This window comes from Enhydra lutris, unplaced genomic scaffold (assembly GCF_002288905.1).
Source record: "Enhydra lutris kenyoni isolate GAN:26980312 unplaced genomic scaffold, ASM228890v2 scaffoldscaffold12, whole genome shotgun sequence".
NCBI classification, from domain to species: domain Eukaryota; kingdom Metazoa; phylum Chordata; class Mammalia; order Carnivora; family Mustelidae; genus Enhydra; species Enhydra lutris.
Window position 1 is genome coordinate 69,904,979 of NW_019154096.1, and position 17,944 is coordinate 69,922,922.

Sequence of the window (17,944 nt, forward strand, 5' to 3'; positions counted from 1 at the left end):
GCTCACACACCAGAAACATTTGTGTCTTGTAATTGTTGGCCTGTCAATTAGCAGCAATGACTTTTTCAGAGAGGCATATTTTGTGGTTAACAGAGTGTACCTTTCTTTCCAGGCCATGGAAAAAATCTAATTATGGCATTCTTGAGCCTCTGGTCCAAAAAAAAAAAAAAAGATAATTATTTAAAGAGATCTTTTTTTCTCCTTCTAATTTTGTTCTGGTCTCCATATAAGTGAGGTCTTTGAGGTTTTGTGAACATATTCAGTATAGTAATAATATTAAGTAAACTTCATTCCTGATCCTTCCCTCCTCCATCTCAGTTCTCAGCTATAAAGCAGTTGCAGTTTTAACTCAGAAACGTAGGGAAAGAAGTTCAAAGAGCTAAGGCGAAAGTGTGAAGAAATCAGACTGAAATTGTCCCCATATCCCAGTCATTGAACCTGGCAGGGCTGACAGCATAGGGGAAGGATGGGAGTTTAGTCTATAGTTCTTCATACAATTTCCAAGTGAATCCTCTTCCCCCCTCCCTTACCTACCCCAAGAATTTGGTTCCAAATAGCTTCCTCCCTGGAGTGGATGGATTGTCTAGCATGAACTATTGAACACCCTCGCAGCAGAAGTCCAGTTGTCGTATGAGACCTTGTGTTTGTGCTTAAAAAAAGAAGGTCTTGTTCTCCAAAGATCGAACTGAGGGGGGATTTCAGTCTGTAGAGAAACTCTTTTTTTGAGGGGGGAGCAAGTTAGAGGGCTCTTCTCTCATGAGAATATGTCAACTCCATCTAGGAATATGAGTCCATTCCTACTTTCCAGCATTTTCTTACATTGGGTGTTGGAAGAAGAGAAGAAGGGTGTGTGTTTCAGAGAGAAGTTTGTTTTATTAAATGGGGTAGAGTAGAACCAGAGTTGTAAAAAGAAGACCCAGAGTTCTAATTTGCTTTCTTCATCCTCAAGACTTCAACTCTTGAGATGGGATATCATACATATTTGATTAGACTCTTCCTTGAATTCTCATTTATTTCTTTTTTTCTTTTCTTTTCTTTTTTTTTTTTTAAAAGAGTTTATTTATTTATTTGACAGACAGGGATCACAAGTAGGCAGAGAGGCAGGCAGAGAGAGAGGGGGAAGCAGGCTCCCTGCTGAGCAGAGAGCCCGACTCGGGGCTTGATCCCAGGACCCTGAGATCATGACCTGAGCCAAAAGCAGAGGCTTTAACCAACGGAGCCACCCAGGCGCCCCTCTCATTTAGTTCTTAAGAGAGAATGTCTTAGTGAGATATGTCTAATGGTTTGCCTGTAAATGTTCAGCAACCCCCTACCCCTCACCAAAAAAAAAGTGTTTCTGTTGATTTCCATTGCATAAATACTTCCTCTATGGCTGATTTCAACATACCAATGAGATGTCACTGAATAAAGATATGGGAAGAGCACACACTCGACTCTTAAGAGCCAGTCCAAACTGGCTCTAGCCCACCACTGTGTATGTGGCTTCCACTGCAGGTCTCAATGATGGGAAGAAGGTTTACAAATATCCTAGGAGTGGAGTCTCATGGTTCTAGATATTCCTGAAAGCTAGAAATATAGCTTTTCTTGATAAATATGATCTAAATTGCTGAGGGTTTGGGGGGGGAATAAAACACAAAACATAGGGTTATCAGCATAGCTCAGATATTTTCAACCTTAGGATAACCATAAAGTACCAGATAATGACGTCTAATCCCTTTTTGCAGGATTTCACCGTCCCCTTATTCAAACCTAACCGTTCATATTGTCCAATCATGTCTTCCTTCTTGTTTTCTATGCCTTTGTACTCAGTTTCCCTTTTGCCTGGACTGCATCTCCTTCCCTTACCCCTCACCACCTGAAAAACCTCTGGCTATCCTTCAAGTTCCAGCTCAGGAGTTACCTCCTCCCATTATTCTGGTCCAGGTGGGTCAACTTCTTCTTCTTTTTTCTTGGTATTCCCATCACACTTTCATCTTATGGCATCATCATGGTTAGTCTGTGTCTTTCCCACTGGCTTGTGAATCTCTTGGGGCTGGAGATTGGGCCCTCCATGCTCCCAGGCTAAGTAAGGCCTCACATGATGTGGGCTTTGTCCACTTGTCCAGCCACATCTCGTGCCCTACACTTCCACACTCTCATCACTTTGGGCATTTTGGACTTTTCTCATCTCATACATGCCATGCTTTCTTCAACTCTGAGGCCTTGCTCTGTATTGCCCACCTGCACCTGAGATCAGCTTCTCCCTTGCTTTTACTCAGCTAACAGCTGCTTATCCTTAGGTCTGACATCTCAGGGAAGCCTTCTTACTTTCTCAGATGAAATGCGGTCTCCTGGATAGATGTTCTTGTAGCAATCTGATCTTTTCATCACTGTACCCAACACAGTGGTGGCCATATAACCTTGGTCTTTCCTGCTAGACTTGCAACAGCATAAGGGCAAGAACCTGGGTCTCTTATTTTTTCAAACCTAACATATCTTAGGAACTCTGATTCTTGCTGAATGATTGATTGCTGGAGAAATACTCAGTTTGGCTACCTGAGAATAAGAAGCTAAGAAATAATTTGAACATCTAAAGAAGATCCCAAAGTTAAAGTTAAATCTAGGAAGGCAACTTGGTCAGTAAAGAACTAGTGAATCATGTCTATGAGACAAATTTATTTAATTACCTGGTGTGACTGCTTCATTTGCAATGATTATTCATTCACTGAGTTGGCTAAATTATGCTTTTATCATTCACCACCTCATTCTATTACCCTGGAGATCAGAGATGTAGATCTCTTGCGCGTTCATAAGAATGAATTAAACCGCCCTTCTAATACAATGCAAGCCTTTGTGCACAGAACGTCAGTTCAGTTACTCTCCCCACCCCAGAGCCTGTTCTGGGAAAAGGAGAGCGGGCCCTTACCTTGCTCCTCATGTATTTCCTTTGTGAGTTGAAGATTGATGCCCGGACTCCCCGCTTTGGTTATTCCATTTAAGCTGTGAGGACAAGATTCAAGGCACCGAAGGTAAATTTGAACATAACCTTTTGACGTTCCTTCCTCTGAGAGCAGAGCTGCTCTTAGATGCTAGGAGGCCCTGGGCACTGCGCGCAAGGGGTGGCAGTTTCTGCAATTCTGCCCTGTCCGTTCCATTCCCTCCGTATCCATCTCTGAGAGCACCTCTGTCTCCTCACAGGCAGGGATGGCTGTGCATCTTGAACTTGGCTCCTCCTGGCTGGTAGTAATACCACGGCTTGGTTTGGACAAGGTGGAAAGTGTCACACTATGCAAACTTGGAATTGGAGAAAAGCCTAACAGCTTTCCAGCCCCAGTGCCAATCTGTGGACGAGTCCCTGCGTTCCTGGCTCCTGGCTCTCACCCAGTGGAACCAGGCCAACCCAGTCAACAGCATTTGCACCAGTAGAACGCTCTAACACTTTCTGGTCCTCATTGCCCGCAGTAGCTTATTACAGTCCCCTGATGTTCCAGTAGATCTTCAGAATAATGCTTGTCTTGTCTTTGCTGTTCTTTCTTTGAATCAGCGAGAAGCAACTTTTATTGATCCCCATTTTTCCTCTGGGGGCCTCTGAGTAAGGTCAAAGGGGACCTTACGACTATGTCGTTTCCCCCCTACTCTTGAATTTAACTGCTCCGAATCCTTCCAGAACTTTACATTCCCCTTTATTATGGTTCTAATGCAATGTGATTCAGCTCCCTAGAGGACATTGCCAATGTGGGGAGACATTTTTGGTTGTCAGAACTGGGAAGACACTAATGGCACGGTGGGTAGGGACCAATGCTGCCCAACATCCTCCAACACACGGGGCGGCCTCTGCCACAAAACACCACCCGGCCTAGACTGTCAGTGCGGTGGAGGCTGAGAAAGCTGGCTCTGATGCTGCATCGTGGATGTGAGTGCTTGAACGTGACGCACATGAGCATAAATGGAGCAGTAGGTAGACCGGCTTCTAGGCAGGTGATGTCTCCAGTGTCCCCACAGAGCTGAGTGCACAGGGGCCCTTGGGGACGCTTGCCCTGAAACACCATCACTGCCTTCTGGGACCCCATGGTCACAGGTGGGACTTGATCTGTTTTTTTCTGAGCCCACCAAGACAGCAAAGGGAATCTTTTGGAGCTGATATTTTCCCAATTCTTCAATGTTAATTACTTTCCATGCCTATGGAAAAGGAAATAAACCATTCCCCCCCCCCTGCAAAAATGGGGAAAACAAAGCAAAATAGTTTTTTTTTTCTTTTGGTATTAGATACTCTGAGTTTTGGGACACCTGGGTGGCTCGGTTGGCTAAATGGCTGACTCTTGATTTTGGCTCAGGTCGTGATCTCAGATTCCTGGGACTGAGCCTGGGTCAGGCTCTGTGTTCAGTGGGGAGTCTGCTTGGAGATTCTGTCTGTCTGTCTCTCCCCCCAACTTGTGTGCCCTCCCTCTCAGATAAATAAATAAATAAATCTTTAAAAAAAGACTCTGAGTTTTTGGAAGTCAGTAAAGCCAAACAATCTTATTATAGAGATCTATTTTTCCTTGTGCAACCACTTTCTTTGTATTTCCAAGAAGACTCCCAGAAGCCATTGTTTGATAAGAGGCAAACACACTGTTCTTTGCATCTTGACCCAAAGAAGAGGGTGGCCCATGTCTGTAGATCATGCTAGGAGGGTAAGGAGAAGGGCGTGATGCAAAGCTGTTATTTTCCATTGTCCAGAACTTGAGTTCAAGTTTTAAAAATATTGCAGAAGGATTGCACAGTGCAGACAGCAGGAAGGTCTTGTAGGGGTTTAGGTTTAAGAATTACTCTGTATTCAAAAAAAATAATGTCGTGGTGTTATTTTATTGCTTTTGGAAATGTAGCGGGCAATGTGACTGTTGACAACATTTCATCACTTGATGACCAATTGGGTTAGAAATCAAATTAAACTTTCTGTGTGCTATAATTATAATGCCTCTCTGGCCAGGAAGTTCTAGATTTCTTAGAGTATGAAGTCTTATGTTCTGTATTTCCTCTGTGACAGTCAGGTATAAACACATTACCCTTATGATGAAGACGTTAGTCCAGTTCCTGTCTTGCAGGTGATGGAAGGGGATGGTGAGGACACAGGGACTCCCCTGAGGCCATGTGCCCCAGATGGGGCCATGCCATGCTTCATGGAATTGATTAGAAGAATAGGAGAGTAGTTGAAGAAATATGCTATCATGAGCATTTCTATTAGTATGGGTTTCCCAGAAAAGGGAATCTGATGGGAGGTGAGGTACAAAGAAAGTTAGGAGTGTGGGTTTTGGGCGATGATGCAGTCAGAGTTATTATTATTATTTTCACAAACGGATTTTCACATATTATACAATTCACCCACTTAAAATGTACAATTCTGGGGTGCCTGAGTAGCTCAGTTGATTAAGCATCTGACTCTTGATTTTGGCTCAGGTCATGATCTCAGTGTCATAAGATCGAGCCCCACATTGGGTTCTGTGCTCAGTGGGGAGTCTGCTTGAGATTCTCCCTCTCCCTCTCTGCTCACATTCCTCTCACATAAATGATCAAATCTTTAAAAAAATATATAATTCAGTGAGTTTTACTCTGTACCCAGAGGTATGCAACCATCATCACCATCAGTTTTAGAACATTTTCATCAGCCTAAAAAGAAACCCTGTTTCCTTCAGCTAACACCTCCTACCCCCCCAACCCCCCAGCTGCCCAGCACCCTGCAAACAGTCATCTATTCTACTTTCTGTCTTTATGTATCTTCTTATTGTGGGAAATTCATTTAAATGGAATCATATAATATGTGACCTTTTGTGTCTGGCTTCTTTCATTTTGCCCAGTGTTTTCAAGGTTCATCTGTGCTGTGCATGGATTAGTGATTTACTCCTTCGACCAGAAAATACTCTGTTGTGTGGCTATAGCGTATTCTGTTTATCTGTTCCTCAGTTGTATGTGAGTCACTCAGCAAAACTCCCAGGGGCGGGACGAGTGCTCAGTGGATGAAAGGATGAGGCCATTTATTCAGCACACATTAATGGATGACCCATGTGGTAGCAGTTGGGGATTCTGAATGAGCAAAACAAAGCTTTTACTTTCCTGGGAATGAACAGGGCTCTAGAAGACAGGCAAAGGGGGGACAAGTGGGCATGTGTGTTGGCAAGTGCTGTGAAGACCAGAAAGCAGGGAGGGGAGGACAGAACTTGAGAGGGTCACAATTTACACATGAACAGAATTTCCTTCCCTAGAAGTGGTGGCAGAGCAGGGAGAGAAGCCAGGTCTCCTGTTATCTGACCGGGCTCTCTGACATCGTAACATTGCCTGGATATTAATGGAGAGCAGACTGGTCCCGATTTCTGTGCTTTTCGTAGGTTTTCAGTTGACCATGGAGAAGGTGCTAGCTTTCTTCCATTCTCTTCTCCGCATACACTATATTCTGGACTATGATTGGTATACACAGAAAATTCCCGTCATTTTGCCATTTGTTGTTTTTGTGGTCATGGGGCATTTCCTTTTTTATCAATGGGATTGAATTTTTATCCACAGACTGTGGGGGAAGCTTGCTGGTGGTGCCTCCTGTGGGGCTGGCATTCGTCAGGGTCTGGGGGGTTGCCTGGGGCTACAGGAGGCTACCTTGCTCTGGAGTGTGCAGGAACCTAGCTGCCAACTGTGCCCTGTGTTCCAGGTGACATCCACCTATACATGCCTCAACGGATGCTCTTTTCCCTTTAGCTCCTTTCCCTAGCAAGGCCGGCAGTCTGGGTTTTAAAAACGAGAGTGGGACTTCACAAAATTATGAGGAATGGGTCTCAAGCAGAGAGTTTTCAAAAAAAGTGATTATTTCTTCTCTGACTACAGAAATGTCTGTCTGAGGTAACTATTACTAAGGGGTTGAAGTGCACATAGGAGGAAACCACATTGTCACCATAACATCCCTTCTCATGAAAATATCTCTTCGTCCTGACTCTCGAGGGCTGAGTCCCTGGGTCTCAGTCTTGGACCACAGCCTTTAGGACTGAGGGGATGTGACAGCTGACATTTGGAACCACTGACAAGAGCCCCTTGAGTCAGGAGAGTCAGACTGAAGGCTCTGCCTGGTGGGTTTGGAATGCAATGGAAAGGCTTTCTGCTCTTGGCTCGGAGGCCAGAGCCCATCTAGGGGACTGAGCACTTCCTGGGGGTAAGTTTTTGTCCAAGGAAGATCTGCTTTCTGCCGTGGGAGAAAGAGTGGAGCTCATAGAAAATGTGGCTTCTCAGGATCCGTGGGCATTTTCTTCTTGTCTGCCTGGTTAGGGTCCTTGAATCGGAACGTGAGACTGTTTATTAGTGGTCTGTGAGTAACTGAGCATCATGCCCTGGAAAAGAAATGTACCCCTAACAAAAAAGAAATAAAGTCAACATATTTATAATAATTGGTATTGCTACTATTATTGGTAAAGCACTAAGGTTGATACAAATCTATTTACCAAAATTGCATATTGCTATAATCTTTATTTTGGGCTTAGTTTTACTTAAATGAAAAAAATTATGTAGGTTATTCATACACACTGTTTAAGAAAAATCCAAACAATACAGATGAAAAATAAGCAATGAAAAGTAATTCTCCCTGTCACCTCTGATTCTCAGTTCCCGTCCAAACACAAATAGAGTTCTGTGTGTATTGTTCAAAAGGTATTTGATGCATTTTCAATATTGTAACAATTTCTGAATGATAATTTGTAAACAGCATGCAACTAGCCAGACCTGGATTATCTCTGCTCCCCAGCTCAGCATCCCACCTCTGGAAACCTTTCTTTCCTCCCTCATAAGACTGTTAGCATCAAATGAGATAATTCTTGTAATTTCTAGTCAGTGCTTAGTAAGTGGTGTCTATATTAAAGGTTATTTGTGATTTATCCACTAAATTAGGATTGCCAGATAAAATACAGGACTCTCAGTTAAATTACAAAAATTTTAGTATAAGTATATCCCAAATATTGCATGGGATATACTTATACTAAAAATGTTGTCATTTATCTGCAAGTCCAATTTAACTGGTTATTCTGTATTTTTACTTGTTAAATCTGGCAACCATATACTAACTGCCAAAATTTGAGGCAAGGTATGGTGATATGAACAGCATTCTAGCACGTTGAAATGTTAGCACTAGAGGGGGCTCTGATCCAGTGCCCTCATTTTATATGCTGTAAGGCCCATCCTCAGCACTCTGAGTTCTAAGCACCCTACTCACATTCTTAACTACCAAAGCAGTATGAAAGTAGGAGATTCTGTACCAGGCTGTAGTCTCAGGCCTAGTCTATTGCCAGCTACATTCATGCATTCTCTGCTTTTCTCTGACCTGCCCTATCCCACACCCTTCCTTTGAAAATTGGAACCAAGAGTCTTCAGTCATGGCAGTGGCATTACTACAGTGAGAGAAGTGCAATGAAGTGTGAGGAAGGCCATTTAGCATGCTCTGGGCAACTTGATGGGTGTTTTGATGAGTTGGGTGGGCATGGGAGGATATGAGGCAGAATATTTAACTGGTGACAAATGTCTGGACAGAAAGGGACATTTTGGGTCAGTCTCTAAGGGTTTATGGAACTCAGTACAGTCTCAGACAGTTAATGTGTGGTTCCACCCTAAATGGCATTCTTCCAGTCCTTATCTCAGAATAAAGCATGAAATGTTGAAGAAAGTTACCTGTTGGGAGGAGGAGGAGGAGGAGGAGGAAGTATTTGACATTTAGCAGTGGATAACTTAGCTTATCCCTCTCTTAAAATCATGTTGTGATTATGGTTTTCATGAATAGTATGGACACTAGGTAGACAACTTAAAATGGCAAAAATGTATGTCAACCTCCCTTTTCTAAGAATATGCTTAGATTTCAAAGTATTTTTGAGGTCTGATTTTATTTATTTATTTATTTATTTATTTTTATTTTTTATTAACATGTAATGTATTACTAGCCCCGGGGTACAGGTCTGTGAATTGCCAGGTTTACACACTTCACAGCACTCACCATAGCACATACCTTCCCCAATGTCCATAACCCAACCACCCTCTCCCTACTGCCCCCCCACCCCGGCAACCCTCAGTTTGTTTTGTGAGATTAAGAATCTCTTATGGTTTGTCTCCCTTCTGATCCCATCTTGTTTCATTTCTTCCTTTCCTACCCCCCAAACCCCCCACTCTGCCTCTCAACTTTGAGGTCTGATTTTAATGAGAAGGACACTTTCTTTCTTTTGTCTGGCTCTATCTCAATCTTGATCTCCATTCTCTCTGCAGGGCCTTCCTTTCCTCTCCCCACTCTACCCCAAGTCATTTCTGGAGTATCTCTGGGGTTTCCATAAGCTTCAGTTTTCATTTAGCCCAAGAGATATTCATGTCATTGCATTGAATGTGGGCTGTTCTTACCAAGTGGCAGCCCAGGGAGACAGATAGTAGTAGGGAAAAATGATTTGGAGACTGTTGCTTTCCCCATTCTCTCCTGTAGAGAGGACACCAATGGTCACCCAAAGGAAGCTGTCAGGATAAGGATATCTATAGCCAGAAGGAAAGACCTTTCTCAGCAAGTGGCTGCCCCAGTTGGCTGGGGGGTACATTCATGAAGCAGTATTAGAAGAGAGGTCTGATTTAGGACACGAAACAGAAAGGAACAATGAAAGACATTTCGTGACACTAAGAAGTCTGAGAATGTTCAACAAAACATAGTTTGATTTTGTAAATCATTTTGAAAGCTAACTTTTTTTGAGATATTTGAAGCTTTTCTTTCTACTTCCTTTAAGTTATAATTATCAATTTCTTGGAGAAATTCTTTTATATAGTAGTTAATGAAATTCTGAGGTTAGTTTGGGTTTTCAAATTTTTGAGGTGTGTTTATTTCAGTCTTTACATCAGAATTTTTTGTAGGATGAATAAAAAGTAAAGAATTCCTTTTAGGGATGGTAGATGCACAGTGAAATACAGTGAAATATAACTTATCTTTGTGAATTCTGGAAGAAAAATATGACTGATCAGCATGAGGTTGACATATTACAAAGTTTCCAAAGGCTTTAGGTGAGGAAGACATAAGAATCATTGGCCTGGAATATTATCATCAGTTAGTTTGGAGTTTAATGAAGTGAAACATGGTATTCACTTGATAGGGCCAGCTAATTAATCTTTATTATACTCAGTGAGTTTAACTATTGCAAAGTTGTGATTTTCCTTCTATAAAAAAAAAGGATAAAGGATGATGATCTTGCTTCCTAATTTATTCTTTTTCTTAAAGATATATTTGTTTTTTTGAGAGAGAAAGAGTGAGTGCTCACAAGTTGGGGGAGGGGGGCAGACTCTCCAGCAGGCTCCTCTGATGCAGGGCTTGATCCCACAACCCTGAGATCATGACCTGAGCCGAAATCAAAAGACAACCACTTAACAAACTGAACCACCCAGGCGCCCCCCCCTAATTTATTCTTGATTAAAATGTAAAATCAAATGGAGAACATTTTTTGCATATTAGTTATTAATGAAGCAGAGAAATCATTTGCATATCAAAGTAAACTTGTTTAAGTGTTTTCAAGTGATAACTACTAGTTATGTGGCTGCTAATGTAGCACTGAAAGAATTAAGAGTTATTAATAAGAGTTATGAGCTACTTTATGTGATAAAACATGAGCTACCAATTCCTTGTAAATGTAGGAAACAGAGATTATGGGCTGGGCATATTTCTGTTTCATTACAGTAACTCAGGTACAGATGCATTATGGTCCAAATGTTTTTACTTTAAAACTTGTTAAAATTTCTAATTTGTATCCCAACATGATTTACATATAGTGTCTATAATTTTCTTTGACTTCTTAGAAATGTTTACTTTTTAAAATTAATCTTTAAATGCATAAAATAAAGAAGCTGACCTAAATTAAGGGGAAGAAAAACTATTAGTGAAAGATGATGAAAATTTTAAGAATATTTGTATGTTATCTACCTGAGTTCTTTGGCAGTTGTAAGAGTTATTTTAAAGTTTATGTCTGACAATTTCATATGCTGGGTTATCTCTCTGTCTATTGACTATTTCTTCTCTTGTTTGTGGGCCACATTTACTTGCTTCTTTGTGTGTATTGTAATTTTTTATGTATGCTAGATATTTTGTGTAAAAGAACAGTAGACACCAAAGTCAATGCAATTTACCCCCAGAAAAGGGCCTGAAAGTTCTTGTTTGAGGTTTCTAGAGTGGAATGCTTGGGTCAATTTCACCTGTACTTGAGCCAGGCCTGGGCTTTATTGCAACTTTGGTTTAGTTCACCACTTGTTTCAAATATTTTGATAGCAGGACTAGGGCATTCTCTTTTCTCGGACTTCGGATGGGTCCCCTGCTGAGACCCAGAGATCTCTATGTGTTTTATAGCTGAGCTGTTCACTTTCCTGATAGTAGGAGTACCCTCTCTGTTTTTTAGTTCACTCCAGTGTTTCTAGATAGCTTACTTGTTCTCTAATACTACCCGAGGCATTTTGCACCTGGGGAGATTTCTTTCTGCTTTAGGAAGTTTTCTCCCAGTTTCTTCTCCCTGCCCCAGCTCTTTCCAACTGAAAGCACTTTGGGTCTTAGACTGCTTTTTCCCTGCTACCTTGTTCTTCTTCTTCAACCTTTCAGGGGTTGGCCTTCTTGCAAAAGGGGGCCTTGTGTGCCTTGAGGAAATACCTCTCATTTCTCTTCTGCCCCCAGTTTTTAGTATACTACCCTGAGCACTCACTGAAGACCTGTATAAAAGAATGGGCAGGTAGATGCAGACCAGCTCTGGGGCTAGGACTTCTGGAATTCTAATCTGTCATTCTAGTTCATACATGCCTGTTAGAAGTTCATTCAAAGTTTGGCTGGTTCCTCTTTTCTTATCCTTGTGGGATTCATCTTTCTCTTGTTGCTCAGCCATGGAGGAGACCAGCCATGGGTTTCTATCTAATCTAAAAGGTTGGTCATTATCTAGAGTTAAAGTATAACTCACTATGCATTGATAGCTTATCCATCTTGTTTGGTTGCGAGAGGAAGAGTAACAGTCTCTTGCAACTTTCTACATAGCAACTAGAAGCAGAACAGCTCCATATTATCTCTAAATATATCAAGTAAATTCCCACCCTGACTTCTTAGAATGTTGTGTTGTCTGTGTTTAATGCTTCTTGCTCTTTGTTGTGTTGTCTGTGTTTAATGTTTCTTGCTCTTTGCCCCTAGGGGATTTTGTGGAATCAGATTAAGTACCATCTCCTCTCTGAAGCCTTACCTAATTACTTAGGGCAGTGTTGCTCAAATCTGAATGCCTTTAGTATTTGACATCTGTATAATTCCCTTAGGATTGAAAACACATAACTGTGCATTGCTAGTTATCTTGCCAGAATATGTCCTGTTTCTCACCCAGCAGGTCCCCATTTTGAAAAGTTGGACATATTCACAGCAGTAGAAATGTTTGACTTATAGATTCTTTGATTTAGGCCCCATACAAATGCACTAGCCACTACATAGAAGAAGCCAAGAAGAGCAGTGCAAGTCCAAGAGGACTGAAAAAGGTGAAATTTTTCTTTTGAAAAAGGAAAGCAAAGGGTGAATCTGGAGAACAAAAACTACTGATTTTATCATCGGTTGTGCCTGGGACCATGGTAAAAATCAGAACGAAGTTATTAATCTAATATGCAATCACCTGGAGATCACAGGAAGCAATAGAGTACGTGACATAGTTCTATGGAAAGCAAGCCGGCCTGTTCTATTTCATTTCCTTTGGAAATACTGGCCAGTCGCAGAGACAAAGAGAAGAGATGGGTATAATCTATTTGGAGTTAGTAATATTATCTCTCTTTAAGTCATTGTGAATCTAATCAAGAGGTTGTGACAGAGATTAAGAATGAAAAGTCCCCATACTCTCAAAGAAAGACTGACAGTTTTATAGCCATGGTAACCAGTAAACACCAGAACTGACTTTAAATCAATCAGTGACAACTCGCTTCAGTGAACAGATCTCTGATAGCCAACCAATCAGTGACAACCTTATGCAGTGGAAGTCAGTCATTTGGCGGTGGACTCACCCCAATGAGCATACTTCTTGGACTGATGTCAATTTACTCCAGCATCTGCAAGCAGCTCACATTTCTGTAGCATGTGGGGGAGATGCTACAGAATCTTCCCCACACTCTACAGAAGATCAGCAGTTAGCTTTGCTCAATGAAATCTCATGTGATCAACATAGGTCTCCCGTACTTAAGTAGGTAATAAAGTCAGCATTCTAGATTCAGATTTTAAATGATGGGTCTCATCCTTTGACATCCTTTGATAGGTTCGATCAAAATAATTTTGAAGACCCTCACTTGGCAACCATTCCATGGGTTCATTGGGCCTAAGACATATTTATTGGGCCATGTGTGCTCAAATTTTGTTTGTCCTTTGCATTTGTGGCCAGGTAAGTCTGCCTCCACAATGATTTGGTTTCTAACAGGTTTCAGTGTTCTTGTTGGTGAATTAATTTTATCCTATGATTTGTTACCAATCTTCAACTTATTTCAGTGAACTTTGGTTACTGAATTTATTTTGATATTCTATGATTTGTAGCTGAGGATTTATTTTATTTTAAAAATTAATTTAGGAAAACTAGACCTTTGGTTTGTAGTCACATCATTTGTTTAAAAAAGTCAGACTTAATGGTACTGGCATAAAAATAGACACATAGGTCAATGAAACAGAATAGAGAGCCCAAAAATAAACCCATGATTATATGGTCAATTAATCTATGACAAAGTAGGCAAGAATATAGTATGGGAAAAAGACAGTTTGTTCAACAAATGGTTTTGGGAAAAGTAGATAGCTATATGCAAAAGAATAAAATTGGATCACTTTCTTATACTATATAGAAAAATAAACTCTGAATGGATTAAAGACCTAAATGTGAGACCTGAAACCATAAATTCCTAGAAGAAAACATAGGCAGTAATCTTTTGACATCATGTAACAACAGTTTTCTAAATATGTCTCCTTTGGCAAGGGAAACATGAGCAAAATTAAACTATTGGGACTACACAAAATAAAAAAATTTTTGCACAATGAAGGAAACAATCAACAAAATGAAAGATAACTCACTGAATGGGAAAAGATATTTGCAAATGATATATCCAATAAGGGATCAATATCCAAAATATATAAGGAACTTATATAATCAACTCAACACCAAAAAGACAAATAATCCAATAGAAAAATAGAAGAAGACATGAGAAGACATTTCTTCAAAGAAGACATACAGATGGCCAACAGATACATGAAAAGATGCTCAACATCACTAATCATCAGGGGAATGCAAATCAAAATCTCAATGAGCTATCACCTCATATCTGTCAGAGTGGCGGAAATTGAAAATACAAGGAATAACAAGTGTTAGTGAAAGTATGGAGAAAAAGGAACGCTCATGCACTGTTGGTGGGAATGCAAGCTGGTATAGCCATTGTGGAAGACAGTTTGGAGGTTCCTCAAAAAAATAAGGATAATTAACATATGAAACAGTAATTCCGCTATGGATTACACGAAGAAAACTAAAACACTAATTTGGAAAGATATATATACACCCCTATGTTTATTGTAACATTGTTTATAATAGCCAAGATATGGAAGCAACCCAAGTGTCCACTGATAGATGAATGGATAAAAAAGATATGCCATATATATATATATATATATATATATATATATATATATATATTTTATATAAAACATATATATAAATATATATTTAATATACTATATATTATATAATATATTATATATATGATATCTAATATACATTTTATCTCACACACACATATATAATGGAATATTACTCAGCCATAAAAAATAATGAAATCTTGTCACTTGCAACAACATAGATTTAGAGGATTTAGAGGGTATAACGCTAAGTGAAATAAGTCACTCGGAAAAAGACAAATACCATATGATTTCACTCATATGTAGAATTTAAGAAACAAAACAAACAAAGAAAAAAAGAGAGAGAGACAAACCAAAAACCAGACTCTTAATTATAGAGAACAAGCTGGTGGTTACCAGAGGGGAAGGAGGTGGGGGGTGTGGGGGAAATAGGCAAGCGGATTAAAAGCACGCTTATTATGAGGAGCAATGAGTACTGTATAGAATTGTTGAATCGTTGTACAACCAAAACTAATACAACACTTTATGTTCATTATACTTGAATAAAAAACAATTCAGACTTAAGCATATGTATGAAATCATTGGAGGTTTTGGTTTGTAGTTTCATTATTTGATAAATATTTTTGCCATTAACATGCTTCTTCTGTTGACTGCTTTACTGTTGCAATTGTTTGACTATTTTTACTGTAATGTCTAACGTATTTTTGTTATTCCTGGATTGTTTCATATTCGTTGAATAGATAAAGAAGTGCTCCGTAGGGAATGGGTGTGGGCACACGCCTGATAAGTTTCTTATCCAGCACAAACCAAACTTGAAGACAAATGTTTGGAGGTCTGTTTGATCTGTGGCCCGTTCTTGCAGTGGTGATTAAACTTTGCCTTGAATTGCCTTACACATCTTCATAAAGATGCTGTCAAGTCAATTGGAGATTGTTTAGTGCATATTCTGGCATCAGTAATGATAAGGTAGTTATTATAGGAGCTCTTCCTAGGCCTCTTCCTTGTTAGTTTATGTCGAAGTTTTACTCTTTTCAAGAGGAACTGGTTTCCTGCATGAAATTGCTCTGTAATCTTAATTTTTGCACTTACCTTGGTAAATGGCAAATATATTTCTGATTTAGGGTAACGATGCCCCTTTGGGGAAATTTTGACAGGTCAGTATTAATACATAAGAAGAAGTCTAGAAAAATGAAGAAATAATAATAACATTCAAAGTTTTATTGATCAACTTCTTTAAAATTGATAAGCCATTGAGCCCATGAAACAAATTGCTAAGATTATTCTTTCTCAAAGGAGCTCTAGCTCACTCCTGTTCAAAGCAGGTGGGACCCACCCTCCTTACGCCTCCTGATCTCTGTGTTATCATCAACACTGACCTTACAGTCTTTCTCTTCCTTCTGTTCTTTCCTCCGACCTCCTAAATGAGTTATCCTTTCCTTTGGGTTTTTTTTTTTTAAGAAAAGAACATTCACATTTTATCACATTGTAAAATTGTTAAACCAAAAGATTAATGTATAGAAGCTGAATTTAAACCCTTGTCTAGAGCTGAGTTAAGGGCTATAATTAAACACTTTTAAACCTTGGTGCAACAGATAGAAATTTATTACAGAATTTGAAATTTTATTAGGTACTTACTATTCTGGACTATCAGATCTGTACCAACTAGTTCATTTATTAACCCCCTCAGATGGGGAAAATGATGAAAACACAGGCAAGGAAAGACAGAGAGTTTAAATAACCTAGGGGTGCATATGTATGTATGTATGTATGTAATTTCTACATCCAAACTGGGGCTCATATTCATGACCCTGCTCTACCAACTGAGCCAGCCAGGCGCCCCTAGGGGTGGATAATTTAATAGTGGCCTTGACAGGGCAAGAAGAGTAGACAGTGTGTTCCATTAGGCCATGACAAAGGCCTTTGCCAAAAGGGAGATTAGACAAAGATTCAAAATTGCAAAAAAATGAAGATGAATCAATAAAGACCTAAAATATAGAGTCTAGGACACCTTCAGGCAGAGTTCTGGCTGGACCCAGCTGCCCAAGTAAAAGGGTCTTTGTCCTCCCTCTTTGTAAATGGATTTAGACCCCAAATAAAGGGTTTAGTCATAAATAAATTGGAATGGAAAACTGCCAGTTTAAAAGATCTCCCACCTATGGCTGGGTATCTTAGAGAGTAAATAAGCTAGAAATGAAAACAAACTTCTGGATCTCCAGGTATAATAGCTGAAACAAGGACAAAAGAGGACTGAAAGTCGATGACTAAAGATACCTGTAGGGATTTGCAGACAGAAGGGTCATTAGAAGAACCAATGTTCCGTATTAGCCGAGAAACAAAAGCTCAAACATGGAGCCGCCTAAGGGAAATATTAGCACCCACATTTCTTCTCGTTCCTCTAAACCTCCACGGGGAGTTATCTAAGGCCTTCAAGATCAAAGCCAGCTTTCCTGTGAATACAGTTACCACTAACTCTATCTACCATTGATTCCACTGGCTTAGAACATCCAGTGCCCCCGAGTGGAATGTTAAAGTTGTCCGAGAAGCACTCTTGGTGCAGAGGAGACGGTGGGTAACATGCCAGGGCCTCAGCTGGAGCCATGACAGTGGCACCAAACTGTCACCCCTGCAGCTAGAAAAATGGTCATTTTCTCTTGCGAATGGGTGGTCATTGTCCCTGAGCCTGGGTGGCTCAGTCAGTTAAGCGTCTGCCTTCAGCTCAGGTCATGGTCCCAGAGTCCTGGGATTCGAGTCTCACATTGGGTGCCCTGCTCAGTGGGGAGCCTGCTTCTCCCTTTCCCACTCCCCCTGCTTATGCTCTCTCTCTGTCAAATAAATAAATAAAATCTTAAAAAAATAAAATAAAGACTTTATTTATGTATCAAGCAATTTATTTAGAGAGCAGGAAGGAGGGGCAGAGGGAAAGGGAGAGGGAGAGAGAGAATCCTAAGCAGGATCCACATCCAGCTTGGAGCCCAACATGGGGCTCAATCTCATGACCCTTAGATCATGACCTGAGCCAAAATCAAGAGTCAGACGCTTAATCGATCTAGCCACCCAGGTGCACCCTAATGCCACTCTTCTTAAAGTTTTTTTGTCTTCTAAAGTATAGTTATTTTTTTCTTGAAAGTAAATTATTTCTATTAATATGTAATGACTTTATTACTGCTAGTTTAAATCAACAAGTCAATATTTATAAAATGGCTCACTTTAATTTGTAATACAATAAATATCAATGGATATAATTCATTTAAGCAAAAGGTCTTTGGGGCCCTCAATATTTTTTAAGAATTTAGAAGTTTTGAGAACCCAAAGTGTGAGACAAACCCAAAGACAAAACCAGAA